General features: G+C 43.8%; 1 long non-coding RNA gene across 1 annotated transcript; it reads right to left on the reverse strand.

The window, feature by feature from the left end:
• Window positions 1–2,027: 2,027 nt before the first annotated feature.
• Window positions 2,028–8,336, reverse strand: LOC121934576. The gene is made up of 4 exons (XR_006104641.1): window positions 8,180–8,336; window positions 8,025–8,060; window positions 4,595–4,667; window positions 2,028–2,297 (listed from the first exon to the last, which is right to left on the reverse strand). It is a non-coding gene; the product is annotated as an uncharacterized LOC121934576 (long non-coding RNA).
• Window positions 8,337–8,502: the final 166 nt, after the last annotated feature.

The raw sequence follows: 8,502 nt of genomic DNA on the forward strand, positions 1-8,502 counted from the left end.
TATAGCCCGCCCAATCACAAGGAATCCAGGCGGGTTACAACAGTAAAAATAAAGATAATAAAATAAAATACAATAAATAAATAAAATACAATAAAATTAAAGAGAGCGAAGTGAGTACATTCACAGTTAGGCCTGATGGAAGTTGGGCCTCTCTTTTTCACTCCCTCCCAGGTCTGATGATGATGTCATGGAGGGAGGGCTCTTCTTCTTGAGGCAAGGATTTTATTTAATTAATTTTAATTTAATTCTTCTCATTAAATTTAAGAGAAGAATTGGTGGACAGAGTGACATAAGTCACAGTAAATGGGGAGTAGAACTAGGTAGGGAAGGCCTGCCGGAAGAGATCCGTTTTAAGAGCCTTCTTAAAGGCTGTAAGAGTAGAAATGTCACGGATCTCCTTCGGCAGGTCATTCCATAGCTTCGGAGCTGCGATGGAAAAGGCCCTCTGGGTGACTGAACTTAGCCTAGATTTTATTGGCTGAAGTAGATTCTTCCCCGAGGACCTTAGAGTGCGGGACGGACAGTATGGAAGTAGGTGATCTCTTAAGTATTCTGGACCCAAGCCATGTAGGGCTTTGAAGGTAATCACCAACACCTTGTACCTTGCCCGGAAACTAACTAACTTTTAATGCAATGCATCCCAACCTTTGTTCCTCCAAGTGTTTTGGACTTCCATTCCCAGAATTCTTGACCATTGGACAAGCTTGTTTTGGCTCCTGGGAGTTGAAGTCTGAAACGTTCAGAGGACCAAAGGTTGGGAACCACTGTTTTAATCTTTAACAGTATTTTAACAGAGAAATTTAGGCGGGGTACAGACCGCCGCTTTGCAGCGGTCTGGCGCCGCCGCCAGAAGGTCCGCGGGGGAGCCGGAGCCTTCAAACGGCCCGACTCCCGCGCGGACCGAAAAAAGAAGCTCCAAAATGGAGCTTCTTTCTGCGTCGCGTTTGCGACGTAGCGAGGCGCCAGGGGCGCGCTCGCTACGTCAGCAGCGGCGCGACGCGTCTGGACGCTGTGCGTCCGATACGTAAAGATGGCGCCGGCCATGTAGAAAGGCCGGCGCCATCTTGTACGGACGGAGTCCGTACGAGGCCCAGGGGCGTCTAAAAGAGACGCCCCTTTTTTAAAATGGGACGTCCTCCGGACGTCCCAAAGGGCCGTCTAGAAAGCCCCTTAGTGCTAGAGGTGCTACGGAGAGGAGCTGTGAGCAATGATGTGTCCTGTTAGTGGAGTGTGATACAGATGCCTTTTTCATCATGCTCCGCTATCAAGAGAGAAATGGGTATGTCATCGCTCACTGTTCCACTCTCCAGGACCTCAGAAATTCCTCTGTTGGGGAAACTCAATGACTTAAAAAGGAGGATTATTTTGGGGGGGTACCATTGAGAGAGCTAGCATAGTAGTAGTTTGAATGCTGGGCTATGACTCTGAAGACCAGACTTTGAACCCCTACTCAGCCATAGAAACTCTTAGGCAGGGTTTCTAAGGGTAACCTTAGGCAGGTCATACTCTCTCAAGTTCAGGGGAAGGCAAAGGCAAATCTCCCCTAATCAAATCTTGCCAAGAAAACTCGATGGAGTCTATCACACTAGGTGAAAAGATGGGAGCATAGCGGGATATCTATCATCATCTGTTAGGCATTAGGTAGAGAAATGTATCAGAAGAACACAAATATTAGCAATTTAGGTAGCTGGCCATCATTATGATAAATTAGAGTATTATTTCCATGTTGATTTTTATTATAATCAAACTTATAATTCACTGGTGGTGAAGTTGTCTTCCACATGTTGCTGGATTACAGCTCCCATCAATGCTGCACAGATAATGGAAGCTGCAATCCAACACCTGGAAGGTCACAACTTTTCTGTCCCTGTTATAATCTATGATGTGATAAGGAAAATTTACCATGGTGTCAGAAGCACCTTAAAGACTTAACTAATTTATTAAATAAACATTGTGAAAATGACTTATGAGAAGTGAATCCCACCCTCACCTATTATTTTGAAGGAGACCATGTCACTGTACTCGGAGCAATGGTGATTGTTGTCTGATGAGCAATAGTTACAAACATAACTCCCCCCCTAATGATTGGGTGGCATTGGGAATTGAAAAGCCGACCAGGCTCTGTTTCTCTGACAACTCCCTCAGTAAAAATGGCTTGGAATTCACCACTTTGTACAGTCTGAATATGTTTGCCTCTTGAAGTTCCACAGGCCTTGTACAGTAAATAGTGGCAGTTCCTCCAAGGACCACTTCTTTAGAGCTCACAAGTATAGTAGGCTTGGGATAATAGTATTGTCCTAGAAGAGGGAAAAGAAGGCAAGTGAGACTTGGAAAACAAACTATCTATTGCAAAGGTGGGCAAAGTGTGGTCTGTAGATCACACGCACCACTCCTGGGGCCATTGCTGGGGCCCCCAGAAGCCTAAATTTTCTCTCCTAAAATTTCTCTTGCCCCAGGGGCAAAACTCCCCAGGGGCATCTTTGCCACATTGGTTTCCCTTGGGCCATTTTAGGGCCAGGAGAAGCCATTTTTTAGAAACCTGACGTGAACAGGCCAGGCAGAGGGTGAGTATATGAGGCCATTTGGGACAAAAGGGGAGTTCAACGGGAGTTGGGGGGGTGAAATTCTCCCATATTTTCTGGGAGGCTAACGCCACCCCCTAGCCTCCATTCTTTGCCCAACCACACCATTCTATAACAATCTAACTTGAATGTGTTGCACTTGTTACGCCGCTGCCACGGCTTTAGAAGAACCCGCTTTTTTGCAGGTTCTTTTACCACCACTGGGAAGCCAGGTGGTTTGGCGGCTGTGGCTTCCCTCAGGCGGAAAAACAGGCGCTGGGAGGCCTCCCTTTTTTGGTGGTCTGTACCGCACCATAGCTTCTTAAAATCACTTTGATCCTTCTATATTTGTGAAAGATGGATATCATCCATTTTATCAGATTCTATAAAGAGCCAGTGTGGTGCGGTGGTTTGAGCATTGGACTATGACTCTGGAGTCTAGGGTTTGAATCCCAGCCTGGCCATTTAAACCCACTGGATGACCTTGGGCATTGGCAATGACAAAACCCCTCTGAAAAACCCTGCCAAGAACACCTCAGGTTAGGTTCACCTTAGGGTTGCCATAAATCGAAAACCACTTGAAAGCACACAACAATAACATATATTTTATTGACAAAAGATATGATTAGAAAGCTTGGGATACTGCGTGGTGCTATATTTTTCCATGGAAAATTGTCAACACCACACATAGAACAGCAGCTTTTAGTTATTCTTCTAAGAAGACAAACATTGAGGAACTCTAGTGCTCAGAGGAATAGACTAGCATATCTATGCACTGTTAAGCTTATTTCTATTTCACAAAATCTCTGGCATCTTAAACAATCACAAGAATAAATAAAAGGAGTCATGCCTAGAATTAGAAGTTGAGCCCTCCCTTTGCCATCCGATGTCATCCGGCCTCAGAGGCAGAGAAAGGCCTGCCAGCTCCATCAGGCCTGGCCCAAACAAAGAAGGAGAGCCCTCCCTCTAGTCCATCTGTCTTGATCCAGGCCTCAGAGGGAGAGAAGAACCGCTGGACCTGATCCCCTTCCCCACTACCATTCCCTTCTCCTTTTGTGTCATGTCTGTTTAGATTGTAAGCCTGAGGGCAGGGAACTGTCTAAAAAAAGATTGTACAGTGCACCCTTGCTTTATGCGGGGGATCCATTCTGGACTCCCCCATGTAAAGCAAATAGCGTGCATGCTCAAGCCCATTTAACCAAATAGGGCTCGTGCATGTGGTGATGTGCGGTGCGGTGGCGTGCACGCGCCATGGGCACACACCCCATTTAGCCTAATGGGACGTGCTGCCCCTTGCGCCCCGCGCATTCCCACACAGCTTTCAGCATATGCTGAAAGCCGCGTATAGCGCACCCACATATGATGCGGGCGGACTGTATGTACAGCACTGTGTAAATTTACAGCGCTATATAAATAAAACTTAATACTACTACTTCTACTACTACTAATAATAATGCTCTTTAGTGAAATGTAATTTTGAACTGGTTTTATTGGATCGTTATTTTCTGAGATTGAAATGGAGCTGGTAAGTCATGTAGAGAGAGAGTGACTGATGCTGAGATTACAACAATAATATCTTAACAAAAGTTAAACTGTTGATATAAGATATATAAGGTGCAGCTCTCTTTAGGTATGTGACCTCACAAAAACGTAGTGGCTTGAATTCGCAATCGCAGTTATGAATGTGTAGCCTGGAGTTAATACATAAGTGATTCATATTCATGATTCCAACATATTAAATAATGTTGGGAATATTTGTAGAGGTTGCTGTGTGCCTTCAAGTCATTCCCGACTTATGGCAACCCTAAGGCAACCCTATCATGGGGGTTTCTTGGCAAGATGTGTACAGTGGAATTTTGCCATTATCTTTCTCTGGGGCTGAGAGCATGTAACTTGCCCAAGGACATCCAGTTGGTTTTGTTGCCATGCTGGAAATTGAACTCTGGTCTTGAGAGTGTTGTAGTCCAACACTCAAGCCACTATACTACACTGGCTTACATAGATATAATACAAGTCCCCCTATCCTGTCTTACCTGATTCAGCCACTGTGAGTGATGAAGGTCTGTTCTCCTGTCAATTGGAGTCTAAGGAGGTGTTCCCATTCGCCTATAAAGCAGATCATGATGCGAATTTAGGGGGTATCGTTTCCACTCAAGCCCGAATTCAACCTGCATTGCCCTGAATCGTTCCCATAGAGATTCGAATCTGAATCGGATTATCTCGAATAATTCGAATTATATGCCTATAAAGCGGTTTAAAAAACCAGTAGGTTTTAACGTGGATTATTTTTGCTCCCGGGGTCCGATTCGCGGTATCTGAATGGGAACGAAAGGGTGTCTGATTCGGGAACCTGGAGATGGGAGGAGCAGCGCTCAAGGGGCTGGCCTGCGGGTGTCACCCTTTTTGTTCTCTTTCTGCATCGCCATTTTCTTCAATTCGCATAGACTTTACCCCGGTGGATTGCAACCTCCCCTCTGCTCCACATTCATAGACCGATGTGTGAGGAGAGCCATTGAACACCATTTTAAACTATTCTTTTTTCTTTTTTCACCTCTGCCTGAGCGCCTGAGCAGCAGATGGGCTTTGCAGGACATCCCTGATTGATCGCCCCTCAGACAGCCCACTGAGCAATGGGGGAGGCAAAGGGATTTGGGGAATGGAGGTTCATTCCAGAGGAACTATGGGAAGACACAGGGGAGCCTGGACGCCTGGACACCCAGGGATCTGAGGAGGGGGTCAAGTTTTCTCTTCTCTCTTCCCCAAAGAGTCTCTCCTCACTGAAGCCTGCTGCCTTCTCCTCCTTGATCCGATTTGGCAAACACACACGCATGCACACTAGATAGATAGATAGATAGATAGATAGATAGATAGATAGATAGATAGACAGACAGACAGACAGACAGACAGACAGATAAAAGGATACACACACACACATACACACATGTTTATATATGAATACTCACACACACACATGCATATATACACACACACAAACATAGGTATATACACACATATTTGTGTGTGTGTGAACGCACATATACATATACACATGAATGTATATGTGTGTGTGTGTGTATATATGTGTGTGTGTGTGTGTGTGTGTGTGTGTATATATATATATATATATATATATATATATATATTTCTAAAGTAAATTATAAAGTAACAACTTTTTTAATTTATGAAATAATACAGTTTGAGAACCCTTAACCTTCCCTGGCTCAGTACTAAGGAATTATGGGAACTGTTGTGTTTGTGAGACATTTATCCTCCTCTGCCAGAGTGCTGATGCCAAAATAAATTACCATTCCCAGGATTCCCTAGCACTGAGTTATGGCAGTTAATATGGGGAAACACAGAAGAGGACAAATAGAGGCTCCTTCTAGTCTGGGGAGACACAACAGAAGAGCCTTGGATGCAGCCAATTTTCTTTGGCTGCCCCTCCAAAAAAACAACTCCAAGACTTGTGATGTCTGAAGCCTAGGCGCTTGATTGACAGCTTGCGGACACAAATGGGAACGGGGAGAAAGTTAATCCGTTTTAAAATAAAGCAATTTAAAATAAATGGGAACGAAAACAGGGTCTAAATGAATCGGGGTAATTTGCTCCTTTTCGTAATGGAAACGATGGAAAAAATTTGAATTATTCCCGGAACATAATCTGAATCAGAATCATGCCAATATAATCCGTTTTATCTGCCAAGTGGGAACACCCCCTAAGCAGACTGGTGTTTACACCCACACTCTTCCTGCCAGCAATCTTCAGTGCGAAGGATTGTGACAGGGATCCTGATTGTCACACCAGAAATGGCCGGTGGAAAGGGGGTGGAGACATCAGTATGCTGCATTCCAATCACAGCCAATTTTCTGTACCTTCTCGATAAGAGAGGGATGGAAAGAGGTGGGGGGGAATCTTAAAAACCAAAAGGATTTAAAATGTTTGTTGAGGTCAGAGTCTGCTTGTTAAGTCACAACATGGTGATAACATCTTTCCTCTTCCTCCTCTGCCTGTTCTTGCTGTCTTTCATTTACAAACCATGGGTTCCCAACAGTGTCACAGCTCTATATGCTGTAGAACAGAGTTTCTAATGCTTCCTGGAAGACACCATGCAACGAGACAGCACTTTCCTTATGTATTGCTACCACACCACATGAATGTTAAATGGTCCTCCTCCCATCATTTTCTCTGGGGAAAAAGGATTCACCAACATGGAAGGAGTGGGAACTTTGGGTGTCTGCCATAGGTAACTGGTTCTGTAAAATCATGGATCTGCCTGTCAGAAGGGGTGTTAAACTATGCCTTTACTTATCCTCAATCAGCCTAGTTGTAAATAAGATAAGTTCAAAAACTCTATAGACTTCACAAGAGGTTTTTGTTTTTTGTTTGTTTTATCTTTGAGGAAACAAAATCAAGGCAAATGGAAACATTAATCACCACTTGAATGACTATAGGTGTATCCAGGTTGTAGAATTAAAGCTGTCTGACACCACTTTAACTTCCGTGCCTCTATCCTACAGAAACATAGGATTTGTCGTTTGGTGAGGCACTAGAGCTCTCTGATAGACCAGGCTGAATACCTCAACAAACTTTAAATTTCAGGATTCCACAGGATGGAGCCATGACAGTTAAAGTCGTATCAAATTGCTTTAATTCTGCAGTATGGAGCCATCCTATTGTCAGAATCCACCTTCATTTGGGCATTCAGGGTGTCTTCTGCCAGATAGATAGATGGATAAATAGATGGATAGATAGATGGATAAGTAGTTAAGCATTCAGGGTGTATTTTACTAGATAGATAGATGGATAGATAGATGGATAAACAGATGGATAGATAGATGGATGAATAGATGGATAGATAGATGAGTACATAGATAGATAGATAGATGAAGAGATAGATAGATAGATGGATAGACAGATAGATGGATAGACAGGTAGATAGAGAGATAGAGAGATAGAGAGGTAGACAGATAGACAGATAGATAGATAGATAGATAGATAGATAGATAGAGATATAGATATATAGCAACGTTTGGAAGAGTGGGGGGATGCTGCCATGGGGGACAAGCCGGTTGGTCACGTAGGACATGGCAGTATGCAATTTATGAGGGGTTATCGGGAATCTGAAACCAACCCGGTATACAGCTTTAGATCTCTGCCGGATAGAAGAGCCAGGAACCAAATGGTCAACCCCCCCCCTCCTTACTTCCTACAGATCAAAGAAAGGGATGCTACTTCAAAGGCAGAAAAGCTGGGAACCAACTCAAGGGGAGGGGTTGGAGGGAAGTTTAAGGTTCTGATTCCATTTGAAACTCTCAGTTTTGGCAAAGACGTGGCAAGAATACTTTGTTCCAGTTCTGTCAATAAATTTTCTGTATCATCTGAAGTTTGTTGTGGATCTTTGGTCAGAGTATTTCCAGAGTCTCACAGTTATGATGAGCAAAACAGGATTTATTTCATACTCACCTCTAGACATCCACAACTGCCCAAGCATCCACCATCCTGGAAAGGAAATTATTCCATTAGTGGCACAGCAACTGACTTAATACAAAGTATGTAATCGTTCCACTACTGCCAATGCATATTTCTTGTCTTGCTGCTAGTTCATATGAGATACCAACCAAGAAAGAGGGTTTTTTAAAGATGGTTCCATGTTGAGAGGTCTCTTGCCTGTATTGCCAGCAGCATCCGTCGGTTATCTCCAGTGTTCTGCAGGCAAAGATCTCCACAAAGGGACCCAGCTTCTGAAACACAACTAACTGTGTTTAGCCAGCCAGTTCTTCATAGTCATGTACAAATTCTGTGATTTCACAGCACTTGCTGTCCACAGATTCCTCTGATGTCATCTGACAAACCACATCCCTTTTTGGGTTTCAGTAACAACACACGCACGAAAATAAGAAAACAAACCTTTCTGAACATTCACATTTGGGGCACTTTGGAA

The sequence above is a fragment of the Sceloporus undulatus genome, chromosome 6 (assembly GCF_019175285.1).
Source record: "Sceloporus undulatus isolate JIND9_A2432 ecotype Alabama chromosome 6, SceUnd_v1.1, whole genome shotgun sequence".
Classification (NCBI taxonomy): domain Eukaryota; kingdom Metazoa; phylum Chordata; class Lepidosauria; order Squamata; family Phrynosomatidae; genus Sceloporus; species Sceloporus undulatus.